The sequence below is a fragment of the Macaca mulatta genome, chromosome 16 (genome assembly GCF_049350105.2).
Source record: "Macaca mulatta isolate MMU2019108-1 chromosome 16, T2T-MMU8v2.0, whole genome shotgun sequence".
Classification (NCBI taxonomy): Eukaryota; Metazoa; Chordata; class Mammalia; order Primates; family Cercopithecidae; genus Macaca; species Macaca mulatta.
Window position 1 is genome coordinate 85224533 of NC_133421.1, and position 14903 is coordinate 85239435.

At 53.9% G+C, this 14903-nt stretch overlaps 1 protein-coding gene and 1 long non-coding RNA gene across 49 annotated transcripts in view; one reads left to right on the forward strand and one right to left on the reverse strand.

The window, feature by feature from the left end:
• The first annotated feature begins 781 nt into the window (after nt 1-781).
• The window catches only part of LLGL2 (LLGL scribble cell polarity complex component 2), a 51357-nt gene continuing 37235 nt past the window's right edge, over nt 782-14903 (forward strand). For 42 of the 48 annotated variants that reach the window (XR_013407249.1, XR_013407242.1, XR_013407246.1 and 39 more), the window contains exon 1: nt 782-858. The gene's annotated coding sequence lies outside the window, so the exon portion shown is untranslated. Of the gene's footprint in view, nt 859-13276; nt 13430-13629; nt 13926-14903 lie in introns of those variants that run through there. The other 6 variants (XR_013407237.1, XM_077972730.1, XM_077972722.1 and 3 more) reach the window with 3 other exon arrangements.
• On the reverse strand, nt 8722-14670 carry LOC144335950 (uncharacterized). The gene is made up of 2 exons (XR_013407269.1): nt 14495-14670; nt 8722-12129 (listed from the first exon to the last, which is right to left on the reverse strand). It is a non-coding gene; the product is annotated as an uncharacterized LOC144335950 (long non-coding RNA).

Here is a 14903-nt window from a genome sequence, read left to right on the forward strand (position 1 = left end):
AGGAGGGAGGATGGCGCGCCGTCGGCCCTCCCTGGGCGCAGCGGGGTGCGGGTGGCGAGAGGCGCCACCTGCAGCTAGGCGGTGGAGCGCGCTGCAGCCCCGGCCTCCGCGCCCTTTCCGCTCCCGCTTCTCGTCGCTCCAACCTCCTCCCTCGCTTTTGCTAAAAATTCCACCCGTTGTTGCAGACCCTCCGGCCGACACGGAGGAGGTGGGCTTCCCCTCCGCCCCGCCCGGAGGAAAGGCGTCTAGCTGCGAGGCCCCGGTCCCCACACCACCCCTCTTGTGGGGCTAGAAACCCGGCCCTGCGTCGCCCGGTCACCCTGTCTGGGCTGGGCTCTGGCAGAGGAGCTGGCCCGGATCCGCCCCTCCCTCGGCAGCTCCGGGGAGTTGGAGGGACGACTCCCCTGGAGTCTGGGAGGTGGCCCGGGACCGCGGGCGTTCCGGGAACTATTTCCGCTTGCGGGAGGCGGCGGGACACTGGGCGCGGCGCGCCGTTCTGCGTTCAGGTGCTCGCAGGTGAGGCCGGGGCGGGCCGGCGGAGCCCCGAGCCAGTTCTCGAGGCCCCGCCCGGCGCTCCCCGGGGCCGCGGATTGGCCGGAACGCAGCCCCCACCCCCGAGAGTGCCCCCGCCCCAGCGGCGCCGAGCTGGGGGGCGGGCCGGGGGCGGGGCGCTGGGTCCAGGCAGGCTCGCCCTTTATGTAAATAGCGCGGCTCCGCCCCAGGCTCGCCGCGCCGGAGGTGAGCAGGAAGGAGACGGTCGCCCAGCAGCCCGTGGGCAGGCGCGGCAGAGCGAGCGGGGCCGGCGGCAGGCGCCGAGGGACGCCGAGGCCTCGGGCGGGGGCCGGCCCGGGGTTCCAGGTGAGGTGCGCGCCGGATTGGCCCCGCCGGGTCCGCCCCCTCGGGACTCCCACCCGGGGCGGGGAGGCCCAAGACCCCCTGGGCTGTCGGGCCAGGGCGGGAGGGCTGCGCCCAGGTCCGAGCGCCTCGCCCCTGTCCCCGTCGCTGTCGTGGCCTGGGAGAGAGACACCTGTAGAAAGTTCCGCGGGGAACTTCTCTGCCTAATCCGCGCGATGACTGAAACTTGGGCTTGGGTTTGCACAATAATGTTGGCTTAGCAGGAGAACAGGTGCCCGGGTCGGCTGGGTGCGGGGGGCACCGCGGGCAGAGACGGAGTCCCCGGACCCACGTGTAGGCGCCAGGCCAGCGGGGTCGGCGACGCGCGTTTGCGGTGACCCCCTCCCCACGGGCGGCGGCCGGAGCGCGGTGCCCCGGCGGCTTAGCCCCTGCCCCTGCCATCTGGGCTGTGTCCCTGCCGGCCCTTTGTGCCTCCTAATCCCCGGACGCAGGAAGCCCGCGGGAGGGACTTCGGTCTCCGGCCTTTCTCCAGCCGGGGCGGCTTTGGACACCTTCACATGACGGTGCGGGGACCCAGTCTGCCTTCCATGCTGACGGGTGGGGTTCGCGCTGTGGGATTTGGCGAGAAGTGGAAAATTCTGTCTTGCCAAAGAAAGTGTGCCTGAGTTTGCTCCAGCTGGACGATTGGTGGACACACTGGGCCTTGGCTTGGGGAGAACTGACCGTAACCAGGGGAGCTGTAAAGTGGCGCTTTGAGGCTCTCACCTGTACAGGTGAGCTTTGAGTGAGTAGGGCGCCCCTTCCCCTGGGTATCCGTATGCGACTGCAGACTGCCGGCAGCCCTAACCTGGGCTCCGGGGACCCCCTGCAGGAGTTTGTAGTTCAAGAGAACCTTGAGTTCTCTTGAAGGGGCTACAGAGAGGATTCTGAGCAGGGAGCGGGCAGGGAGGGAATGGGTGTGTCAAGGTGACAAGGAAACCCTGGTAGGAAGAGCAGAGCTGCCACAGAAGAGCTGTGGCCCAGCCCCGGGGAAGCTAAGGTCAGAAGTGGCATTTGAGGCTGGGTGCATTGGCTCACCGCTGTAATCCCAGCACTTTGGGAAGCCAAGGCAGGAGGATCTCCTGAGCCCAAGAGTTTGAGACCAGCGTGGGCAGCATAGTGAGACCTCGTCTCTACAAATAATAACAAAAATTAGCCAGGCATGGTGGCGTGCACCTGTGGTCCCAGCTACTCAGGAGCCTGAGGTGGGAGGATTGCGTGAGCCTAGGAGGTAGAGGTTGCAGTGAGTCATTATAGCGCCACCACACCCCAGCCTAGGGACAGAGTGAGACCCTGTCTCAAAAAAAATAAAATAAAGTGGCATTTGAGGAAAACTGTCTGGGTCTGTGTGAGCAGAGGCACGAGGAGAATTGTGGGAGAGATGGCTCAACTTTATTTTATGAACTGGGATTTGGGGTTTAGTTTTCTTAGGCGATCTTCCCACAGTGCTAGCTGTGGCAGACAGAACTCAAACTCAGCTCTTGGGCTTCTAATCAGAGTTCACTCCTTTCCTCTGAAGTTAGACTGGGCCCATCTTTGTGGGGACCCCTGGACAGGGTTTCCGGGGTCCAGGGTCATTTGGCATCCCCATTCTTCCTTGAGGCAATGGAGTTTCCCCTTTGGTGTCAGATTAATATGCTTTTAATTACATTAAAATGACACTACATTCGTAAAAATAAAAGAGAAAAACTAACTTTTTTTCTCTTTTTTTTCTTTTTTTTAAACTAAGTTGACCAAATTTTTTTCTTTAATAGTGTATTTTTTAATTTGTAGAGATGGGATCTCACCATATGTTACCCAGGCTGGTCTCAAACTCCTGGACTCAAGTGACCCTCCCACCAAAGCGTTGGGATTACAGCTGAGCCACTGTGCCCAGCTGTTAGTAACTTTTTTTTTCTTTTTTTGAGACGGGGTCTTGCTCTGCACCCAAGCTAGAGTGCAGTGGTGCAATCACTGGGAGATGGAGGCTCACTGCAGCCTCGACTTCCCAGGCTCAAGTGATTCTCCCACCTCAGCATTCTGAGTAGCTCGGACTACAAGCGTACAGCACCATGCACAACTAATTTTGTATTTTTTTTAGAAAGGGGGTTTTGCCATGTTGCCCAGGTTGGTCTCAAACCCCTGGGCTCAAGTGATCCTCCTGCCTCCCAAAGTGTTGGGATTACAGGTGTGAACTGCCATGCCAGACCTGTTAGTATAAATAACTTTTTAATATAACACAACATTAAAAGAAAAAAAGGCCAGGCGTGGTGGCTTACACCTGTAATCCCAGCACTTTGGAAGACCGAGGCGGGCCGATCGCCTGAAGTCAGGAGTTTGAGACCAGCCTGACCAACATGGAGAAACCCCGTCTCTATTAAATATACAAAATTAGCTGGCCGTGGTGGCGCATGCCTGTAATCCCAGCTACTCGGAAAGCTGAGGCAGGAGAATTGCTTGAACCTGGAAGGTGGAGATTGTGATGAGCCAAGATCGTGCCATTGCACTCCAGCCTGAGCAATAAGAGCGAAACTCCGTCTCAAAACAAACAAACAAACAAACAAAAAATGTCCCATAATCCCAGGTGATCGCTGTTCATTTAAAAAATAAAAAAAGCTGGCCGGGCGCGGTGGCTCAAGCCTGTAATCCCAGCACTTTGGGAGGCCGAGACGGGCGGATCACAAGGTCAGCAGATCGAGACCATCCTGGCTAACATGGTGAAACCCCGTCTCTACTAAAAATATAAAAAAACTAGCCGGGCGAGGTGGCGGGCGCCTGTAGTCCCAGCTACTCGGGAGGCTGAGGCAGGAGAATGGCGCAAACCCGGGAGGCGGAGCTTGCAGTGAGCTGAGATCCGGCCACTGCACTCCAGCCTGGGCGACACAGCGAGACTCCGTCTCAAAAAAAAAAAAATAAATAAATAAAAAAAAAATAAAATAAAAAAAGCAATAGGAGCCCATAGTGGGAAAAAGGAAATGTAGAAATTGTAAAATTAGAGAGCAAAAAATTAGGCCGGGCATCATGGCCTAACATGTAATCCCAACACTTAACACTTTGGAAGGCCAAGGCGGGTGGATCATGAGGTCAGGAGTTCGAGACTAGCCTTGCCCACATGGTGAAACTCATCTCTACTTAAAAATGCAAAATTAGCTGGGCATGATGGTACGCGCCTGTAATCCCAGCTACTCAGGAGGCTGAGGCAGTGATTACTTGAACCCAGGAGGCAGAAGTTGCAGTGAGCCGAGATCGCACCATTACACTTCAGCCTGGGCAATAGAGTAAGACTTCGTTTCAAAAAAAAAAAAAGAGGCTAGATGTGGTGGCTCAAGCCTGTAATCCCAGCACTTTGGGAGGCTGAGGCAGGTGGATCACCTGAGGTTGAGTTTGAGACCAGCCCGGCCAACATGGTGAAACCTCATCTCTACTGAAAAGACAAAAAATTGGCTGGGCGTTGTGGCAGGTACCTGTAATCCCAGCTACCCGGGAGGCTGAGGCAGGAGAATCATTTGAACCTGCGAGGCGGAGGTTGCAGTGAGCCAAGATTGTGTCATTGTACTCCAGCCTGTGCAACGAGAGTGAAATTCCATCTCAAAAAAAAAAAAGGCAAAAAATTATCCCTCCTGCCTGACAGTCTTTTTCTTTTTTTTTCTCTTTTGAGACGAAGTCTCCTCTGTCACCCAGGCTGGAGTGCAGTGGCACGATCTCAGCTCACGGCAACCTCAGCCTCCCAGGTTCAAGCAGTTCTCCTGCCTCAGCCTCCCGATTAGCTGGAATTGCAGGCAGGCGCCACCACGCCTGGCTAATTTTTGTATTTTTGTATTTTTTGTAGAGACAGAGTTTCACCATGTTGGCCACGCTGGTCTTGAACTCCTAACTTCAGGTGATATGCCTGCCTCGGCCTCCCAAAGTGCTGGGATTACAGCATGAGCCACTGCACCCGGCCCCTGACAGTCCTTTATCTTCATCCTTCATCCTTCTATCCTTCATCTGTTTAAAAATAAAAAATAAAAAAATAATTAGGCTGGGCGCAGATGCTCACGCCTGTAATCCCAGCACTTTTGGAGGCCAATGCGGACGGATCATGAGGTCAGGAGATCGAGACCATCCTGGCCAACATGGTGAAACCCTGTCTCTACTAAAAATATAAAAATTAGCTGGGCGTGGTGGTGCGTGCCTGTAATCCTAGCTACTCGGGAGGCTGAGGCAGGAGAATCTCTGGAACCCAGGAGGTGGAAGTTGCAGTGAGCCAAGATCTCACCTCTGCACTCCAGCCTGGCGACAGAGCAAGACTCCATCTCAAAAAAAAAAATAATAATAATAACAATAATAATAATAATTTAAAGAAAAGATTTTTAGTATCTTTCTAGGCATCAGGTGTAGTTTTGACTCGTTCCTTGCCGAGTTCTTGCTGTGTGACCTTAGTGTGGTCACTGACCCATGCTGAGCTTTGTTTTCACACATGAGAAGATGAGAAAGGTCGCCAGCGCACGTGGCCTGCCACACAGCAGGCACCCAATGAGGGTGGACTCAGCTTCCATGAAGCATAAGAGGTGTTGGTCACTCCCAGGCCTTGGGGTGGGCACTTGGACCTTCTGGAAGTGCCTGATGGGTTTAGGGAATTTGTCTTCTCTGGAAATCAGCTGACAGCTCATGAATTTCTGATATTTTAAAGTCTCTGGCTGGACATTTTGGCTCATGCCTGTAATCCCAGTGCTTTGGGAGGTGGAGGAGGGAGGATTGCTTGAGCCCAGGAGTTCAAGACCAGCCTGGGCAACAGTGAGATCACATCTCTACAAAAATTTTTTTAAAAAATTAGCTGGGCATCGGCTGGGTGTGGTGTCTCACGCCTTTAATCCCAGCACTTTGGGAGGCCGAGACAGGCAGATCACAAGTTCAGGAGATCAAGATCATCCTGGCTAGCACAGTGAAACTCTTGTCTCTACTAAAAATACGAAAAATTAGCCGGGCATGGTGGTGGGTGCCTGTAGTCCCAGCTGCTTGGGAGGCTGAAGCAGGAGAATGGTGTGAAGCCGGGAGGCGGAGCTGGCAGTGAGCTGAGATAGCGCCACTGCACTCCAGCCTGAGTGACAGAGCGAGACTCCGTCTCAAAAAAAAAAAAAAAAAATTAGCTGGGCATCACGGTGTGCACCTGTCGTCTCAGTTACATGGGATCGCAGGAGGATCACTTGAGCCCAAGAGTTTGAGGCTGCAGTGAACTGTGATGGCACCACTGCATTCCAGCCTGGGTGACAGAGTGAGACCCTAACTCAAAAAAAGAAAAACAGTCTCTGGGGGTCAGAAGTTTTTCAGCGAGGACCTTTTTCAGGAGTTGAGGGCCGCAGTGGAGGGTGTGGCCTCTCCTAAACTGACCTTGCATTCCAGTGGCCCTTGATGCTTCCCCTGCTCCTTGGGAGGGCCGGGAGTGAGAGCTGGTTGCCTGGAAGTCTTTCCTGGGGTGGGGGTGTCAGGGAGTGCAGGATTAAACTTGCTCTGCATTGTGCTCCAGCTGGGGGGTGCTTGCTGGGTACACCCTCCTCACCCTGTTGGGCAGCAGGGCAGAGAGCACAGGCCTGTGCTGCTCTGTTGGCATTAAGGAGACTTTCTAGGAATGCCATCGTGCCCCCTTTCAACCTTGCTTGGGGAAGGATGTCCTCTCCTGCCAGGACTTCCCGGCCCTAGGACCCTCCCTTCGGAAGACGAAGTGCTGCCTGGGGCCGGGTGGCCCGTGAGCCCCTGCCCACACTGTGGGAGATCTGCGCATCTCCGGCAAGAGCCTGCAGGAGCCATCTAAGGAGTTTAGTTTCCCCAGGGAGCTATTCGGCCTTTCTGGTCTTTCCAGATGAGTCAAAAGCAGCTGTTGAGATGCCTGAGTTGGGGGCCAGGATGGAGGCCCAAGAGACCGATGTTCTCTCTCCTGGGCTGACTGCTTTGAGCAGCGCTGGCAGCCTGGACTCATTTGTCCTCAGTCCTCAGCTCTGAGAGGCCCTCTTATCTATCTCTCTTAGGTGATATCGTTCTCAGGGTTCCTCCTGGGGCAAGGCATGCCAGGTCTGCTTGGCAACGCTGTTTTCCTCAGGAGCAATTTGCAGGGAGAAAACTGGGGACAGGGCAGGAGACGGGCATCCCCCAGCGGGGCCACCAGCAGTGCTTGCCCTCCCCAGCCCTGGCTCCCTAGGAATTCCAAGGAGACCCTCGCTCGCTGTGCCCATGGCCATGGCTTTGCCTAGGTCCCTTTGGGGTGGCCTTCCCCCCAGCCCTGCCTCTCAGAGGACAGTGGCTTTGAATACTCACCCCACTCTTCTTCCCAGGAACCACAGTGAATTCTTGAGCTAGGAGAGGCTCCTCTGGGCGTGGGGACAAGGAGGCTGCAAGGCACCTGACTCTACCCTTCAGGAATTCAGCAGAGACCGGAGCCTTCTCTTCAGACACCTGACCCAGTGTTCCCAGAGTGTGACGAGAGGGACATCTGATATATATGTGTGTGTGTGTGTGTATATATATATATACATATTTTTTTTTTGAGACAGAGTCTTACTCTGTGGCCCAGGCTGGAGTGCAATGGCGTGATCTCGGCTCACTGCAACCTCCCTGGGTTCAAGTAATTCTCCCGCCTCAACCTCCCCAGTAGCTGGGATTACAGGCACCAGCTACCATGCCCAGCTAATTTTTTGTTTGTTTGTTTGTTTTGAGATGGAGACTCACTCTGTCGCCTAGGCTGGAGTGCAGTGGCACGATCTCGGCTCACTGCAAGCTCTGCCTCCTGGGTTCACGCCATTCTCCTGCCTCAGCCTCCTGAGTAGCTGGAATTACAGGTGCCTGCCACCATGCCCGGCTAATTTTTTTGTTTTGAGACTGAGTCTCGCTCTGTCACCCAGGCTGCAGTGCAGTGGCGCAATCTCAGCTCACTGCAACCTCTGCCTCCCGGGTTCAAGCAATTCTCCTACCTCAGCCTCCTGAGTAGCTGGGATTACAGGCATGCACCACCACGCTTGGCTAATATTTGTATTTTTAGTAGAGAAGGGTTTTCACCATGTTGGTCAGGCTGGTCTCGAACTCCTGACCTCATGTGATCCACCTGCCTTGGCCTCCCAGAGTGCTGGGACTACAGGCGTAAGCCACTGGCCCTCTAGTAAATAATATTTAATATAATTCTGGAATTCTCTGGGGGTCCTGGAGCTTTGGTCAAAGGCAGGGTCCACAAGGGTGTTCCGAACAGGATGTCAGTCTTGACGTCCAAGGGCCCTGGCCTTGGCTGGAGACTTGAGGACAGGGGAGGGAAGTTCCTGAGTTCCTAACTCAGTGTTTCGTGGGGTCAGTGTTTAGCAGATACCTTTCCTGGTTAATCCCTAGTCAGTCCTAACTCTTTGTTAATTCATTCAAGTATTTTCTTTTTCTTTTCTTTTTTGAGACGGAGTCTCGCTCTGTCGCCCAGGCTGGAGTGCAGTGGCGTGATCTTGGCTCACTGCAAGCTCTGCCTCCCGGGTTCACGCCATTCTTCTGCCTCAGCCTCCCGAGTAACTGTGACTACAGGCGCCCGCCACCACACCCGGCTAATTTCTTGTATTTTTAGTAAAGGTGGGGTTTCCCTGTGTTAGCCAGGATGGTCTCAATCCCCTGACCTTGTGATCCACCTGCCTGGGCCTCCCAAAGTGCTGGGATTACAGGCTTGAGCCACCGCGCCCAGCCTGTTCAAGTATTTTCTGATGCCTCTTGTGTGGTTCTAGATGTTGGATGTGATCCTTAAACAAAGCAAAGATGTCGGCCATCATGGAAAGTTCTTTCTAAAGGGTGAGAAGCCTGAGTGACAGAAAGTAAAAGTAACTAATAAATTAGGTGTTAAAAGGCGATACGGGCTATAGGGTAAAAAGAACTAGAGCAACAATTGCGAACCCGCATGGTAGGGGGCAGGTTACAACTTTAACAGGTGGTTAGAGTGGGCCTCTGCCAGAAGGCGACATTTGAGCAAAGCCTTGAAGGAAGTGAGGGAGCTGTTCAAATAAAATTTCAGTCCCTCCCACAAGGCACTGGGGATGCAGCCATGGATGAGGCCAGCATGATCCCTACCTCCTGGAGCTGACATCTGGAAGCTTCTGGGGACAGCTGTTCCAGTTTTAGGGCAGGTAGGAGGCCCTAGAAAGGGGTCTGATTGGATGGGCTGGGTGGCTTGCCCACGCCAGCCCCAGGCAGGTGGTCCATCTTCTCCCCAGAATGGTTTTGCATTTCCTGGGACTTGACTTTCTGCCAGTCACTTCCCTGGAGAGAGAGTCTGGTGTTGGATTGTGAAAGGGTGCTAAAGCCCCCAGAATGGGGGTGCATGCCCACCTTCCACCCCATCTTACAGGCCCAGGAGGGGCAACAGAAAGGAAACTTCAGGAGGAGTCTAGGCACGGCGGGAGGATGCTCTTGGGGCTGGGTGGTGGTTGTGGTTCCATAGGATAGACGGTGCGGGGGATGGAGGCTGACTCCAAATGGGGCCGATCCAGCCTGTGAACAGGCAGCCCCTTTGTCCTGGGGGAGAGGCCTGACTTGAGCAGAGGATTCTGGAGTCAGATTGGAATGCAAATGGGATTTGGATTTTTTTTTTTTTTTGGACTTGGATTTTTTTTTTTTTTTCTTAGAAAGGGTGTTGCTCTGTCACCCAGGCTGGAGCACGGTAGTGCTATCATAGCTCACTGCAGCCTCAACCTCCTGGGCTCAAGTGATCTTCCCACCTCAGCCTCCTGAGTAGCTGGGACTACAAGTGTGAGCCACCATGGCTGGCTAATTTTTAAGTTTTTGCTGAGACAAGATCTCCCTAAGTTGCCCAGGCTGGTCTCAAACTCCTAGGTCCTAGATCCTCCTGCCTCGACCTCCCAAAGTGCTGGGATTACAGGCATAAGCCACTGAGCTTGGCAAAGGACTTGGACTCTTATTAACTGTTTGAGCTTGGGGCCACTCCTAATCGATCACTTCATAAGTAATTGTAAGAATTAAATGAGATGGATGTAAAGTGTTAAAGTCACATCCAACCATAGCTAGCTCTCAATACCTTTTACTACTTAACAGCAGCGGAGACGACAGTCCTCTGGTCATGCCCCTATTCCCTCTGGTTTGTGTTCCCCTACATCCCACTCCATGGAAATGCCCTTCAGCCGAGGTTTGGTTGCTAAGCTGCTGGCCAGGGACCTGCCTGGTACTTCTGGGAGATTGGGCTTCCCAGGACTACATGGGCACTTGCAAAGCGGCTACAGACATCTGAGTTGGCACAGATGCCGCAGGGGTCAGCAGCTGCCTCTGTGGTTTAGATCCCTACCCACCACTACCATCAGAGTAGGAGGTGCAGGGGCGGATTCACATCCGTCAAACAGGAGGCCACAGCCACACTCAGGCCTCACACAGGATGTTGTAGAGGGGAAGACAGCTTCTTAATCAGCAGCGGGCTGTGGGGAGCACGAGTGAAGAGGAGAGGAGAGCATGGGACATCAGGCGGCACGCCCTGAGAGCAGGCAGCTGGCACTGGGTGCGGCCCGTGGCCGTCTCTGGTTTGGGCTGGGTCTGGAGTCCTGCCGCTGGGTGTGGACTCTCCCAGCAGATCAATGAGATCAATGGAACTTCCTGAGCTATGGAGGGAGCTTCTTGAAGGCTGGCCCCTCCCACATCTCCAGGCCAGAGGGCTGGCTCGCTTGGCCAAGCCTTGGTCTCACAGGGACAAATTAGCCCAGGTGCCCCAAACAGTGACAGGGCGGGAGAAGCAGTCTGACCTGGGAATCCCCTCTCCTCTCTGGGGCACAGTCACATCTGCCGCTTAGAGCAAGGGGGGCCCCAGGCAAGACCAGCCCTGTGCAGTTATTCTCTCTCTGCCTCCACTGGTCTCTTTCCCGAGCTCTTGAATGGAAGGCGGGCCAGGGTGTGGATTATCTGGCCTGTCACCAAGTGGAGAGCTCTCCTGTTCTTTCCAGGTGGGTGTCCGGGTGTGTGGACACCTGTCCTAGACCCAGAAAAGTTTTGCTGGCCAGCTGCAGAGGTGGGTGAGTGGAACAGTGAGGAGGGAGGGAAACTGGTCAATCAGCTGCCCACAGGGAGCTCTCAGGCTGGTTCCACATACAAGGCACAGGCTTGGGTAGAAAGTGGATGGGAACCAGCCACAAGGCAGCAAACCTCATGCGGCCCGGCTCTAAACCCTGGCGCCCGCCACAAGGGAACAGAGCAGGGCAGAACAGGGAGGGTGGCTCAGAGGCTGATCTGGTGACAGGCCGGAGTGGAGACTGAGGTTGGATGGCCTTTAGAAGTTAGTGGGGTGGAGAAGGTTTTCCTAAGAAGTCTCATCTCAGAGGTGGCACTCTGGCTAGGTGGCAACTCCAGTGACTGCCCTAGACCGTTTCTGGTGTTAGACTTGAGGACTTGTGGCTCCTGAACTTGTCTCTTCTCCACGTTCCTCCCAGGTGTGTCACTTAAGTACACAGCACCTTAGAGTTTGCCAGGCCCGCTCTCTGGCCCTGCTTTAAAGCCTCGGGACGATGGAATAGAAAAGGCCTTTCTACTCAGGACCCTGAAGCCCACGATCGCACAGCGAGTCCCACCGGCCTGTCTCCCCGGCCTTCCGGGCCTGTCTAACTATTGGGTGTCTCTAGGGGGTACCTCTCCCTACTCAGGTTGCGGTGGCTGGAGAGGAGCCCACGCCTGGTGAGCACAGGAACATTCCACCAGCAGGACGGGCTGGACCCACCCTCCCGCCTGACCATGCCTGGGGCCTCATCCCTTCTCTCGTTTGATCCTCTTATCCACCCTGCCTAGGAGGCAGATAAACAAAAAGGAGAAAAAAGAATCACCACTAATCCCATAACCCTTCCAAGTACATTGTCAAACATAGGTATTTTTAATAGATTCTGCCTGATTCTTGGATTCTTTGTACATATAGTCCCATGCCATGAAATGGTCTTTTGTCTATTATTTATTTATTGAGATGGAGTCTCGCTCTGTTACCCAGGCTGGAGTGCAGTGGCACGATCTGGGCTCACTGCACCCTCCACCTCCCGAGTTCAAGCAATTCTCCTGCCTCAGCCCTCCAAGTAGCTGGGGTTACAGGCACCTACCACCATGCCCGGCTAATTTTTTTAGTAGAGACGGGGTTTTGCCATGTCGGCCAGGCTGCTGTCAAACTCCTGACCTCCAGTGATCCACCCACCTTGGTCTCCCAGAGTGCTGGCATTACAGACGTGAGCCACAGCACCTGGCCCTTTTGTTCCTTTAAATGACTGCAAGCCTTTTGTCATAGGCCTGAGCACACTTCACCTGTCCCCTGTTGTGGGCCATTTAGGTTGCTTCTGATTTTTTCTGACAGTTTCATAAACAGCACATCAAGGCCAGGAGACATGCATGACGCTGGGAGGCTGTCCCTGTCCACCATGGTTTTGTTTTTTTTTTTTTTTTGAGACGGAGTCTCGCTCTGCCGCCCAGGCTGGAGTGCAGTGGCCAGATCTCAGCTCACTGCAAGCTCCGCCTCCTGGGTTTACGCCATTCTCCTGCCTCAGCCTCCCGAGTAGCTGGGACTACAGGCGCCCGCCACCTCGCCCAGCTAGTTTTTTGTATTTTTAGTAGAGACGGGGTTTCACCATGTTAGCCAGGATGGTCTCGATCTCCTGACCTCGTGATCCGCCCGTCTCGGCCTCCCAAAGTGCTGGGATTACAGGCTTGAGCCACCGCGCCCGGCCTGTCCACTATGGTTTTAACCAAGCATTTTATCCTAAGGTGTGGTTCTTTCCCATCTGAACCCATCTTGACCCTTCTCAGGATTCAGATAAAATGGTCCCTTTACCCATTAGGATAAAATGATCCCAGGCTGGGTGTGGTGGCTCATGCCTATAATCCCAGCACTTTGGGGGCCAAGGTGGGCGGATCACTTGAGGTCAGGAGTTTGAGACCAGCCTGGCCAACGTGGTAAAACCCCGGCTCTACTAAAAATACAAAAAAATTACCCGGGCACGGTGGTGGACACCTGTAATCCCATAATCCCAGCTACTCGGGATGCTGAGGCAGGAGAATTGCTTGAACCTGGGAGACATAGTTGCGGTGAGCCAAGATCACACCACTGCACTCCAGCCTGGGGGACAGAGTGAGACTCTGTCTCCAAAAAAAAACCCAAAAAATCCCTTAAAACCATGGTGGACAAGGACAGCCTCCCAGGACTCTGAGAATGGTCAGGATGGGTTCAGATGGGAAGGTTTTTTCGAAGGTGACTTCTTTTTTTTTTTTTTTTTTTTGAGACAGTCTCTCTCTGTTGCCCGGGCTGTAGTGCAGTGGTACAATCTTTGTTCACTACAGCCTCCGCCTCCTGGGTTCAAGCGATTCTCCTGCCTCAGCCTCCTGAGTAACTGGGACCACATGGCACCCGTCACCATGCCTGGCTAATTTTGTGTCTTTTTAGCAGAGACGAGGTTTCGCTGTGTTGGCCAAGCTGATCTCGAACTCCTGGCCTCAAGTAATTCGCCCGCCTTGGCCTCCCAAAGTGCTGGGATTACAGGCATGAGCCACCGTGCCCAGCCTGGAAGGGGGCCAGGCTGATTGAGCAGGCAAGAAGGTATTTCAGACAGAATGGCAGGGACCATAGTGAATGGAGCCAGGGTAGGGCTGAGTAGATGGAGCAGCCAGCGCAGGGCCAAGGAGAGAAGGCCAGGGACATGGAGGAGGGAACGGGGTCGGAGGGCAGGCCCCATCAGGTCCCTGCCTAGGACAGCTCAGGAGGCCCACTTTGTCATCTCTCTCGTGTCATCTACACAGATCTCTGCATTGGGCCCCCCACTTGTCTTCATCCTGAAACATACAAGCCTGTCTCATCTTGAAGCTTTGCAGCTGTTGTTCCTTCTGCCTAATGCACTGTGCCCCAAGTTGTCTGTGGCTGGCCCCTTCCCACCAGTCAGTCTCGGTGGAGACCTCGCCTCCTTCCTCTGTTCATTCATTCATTCAACAGATAACGAGTGAGCCCTCGCTGTGTGCACTCGGATACAGCAGTGAATAAAAGGACAAAAGGCCTTGAATAGGAAAAAGAAAGCTACTGCCTGTGTAGGATTACACAGGTAATCAACAAGATTAATAAGTAAACTATTCAGTGTTTCCAAGCGTGGCCAGGTCCAAGCAGGGAAGGAGAGAGAATGTCCCAGGAGATTGCAGCTTCAGGTAGGGTAGGGCATGAAGGTATCTGGAGGAAAGTGACCCAGGCAGTGGGAACAGGGAACGCACAGGCTCTGACAAAGGAATGGTCACCGAGACCTCTTGGCCGCCAAAGCCTAGTTGCTGGATCTTCGCATCCCTTTTTTTTCTTTCTTTCAGTTCTTTTTTTTTTTTTTTTTTTAGAAACAGAGTCTCGCTCTGTGGCCCAGGCTGGAGTGCAGTGATCCAGTCATAGCTCACTGCGGCCTCAAACTCCTGGGCTCCACTGATCTTCCTGCCTCAGCCTCCCAAGTAGCTGGGACCACAGGTGCTTGCCGCTGTGCCTGGCTAATGCTTTTTGTTTGTTCGTTTTGAGACAGAGTTTCACTCTGTCATCTAGGCTGGAGTGCAGTGGCTCGATCATAGCTCACTGCAGCCTCAACCTCCCATGCTCAGGCAGTCCTTCCACCTCAGCGTCCTGAGTAGCTGGGACCACAGGTGCATGCCACCATGCCCAGCTAATTTTGTTTTTATTATTTGTAGAGATAGGGTCTCCCTATGTTGCCCTGGCTGGTTTTGAACTCCTGAGCTCAAGGGATCCTCCCACCGCAGCCTCCCAAAGTGTTTGGATTATAGGCATGAACCACTGTGCCCAGCCCTCCTTTCTTTTCAAAATTTTTATTGTTCCATGTAAATTTGAAAAAATCTCCTTTCCTTTTTTTTTTTTTTTAGAGACAGGGTCTCACTATGTTGCCCAGGCTGGTCTCCAACTCCTAGGCTCAAGTGATCCTCCCACCTTGGCCTCCCAAAGTGCTGAGATTATAGGAGTGAGCCACTGTGCCCAGTCCATCTTTTTTTTTTTTTAATCAGAGATAGGTCTAACCTCTGTCAGAAATCATCCCATT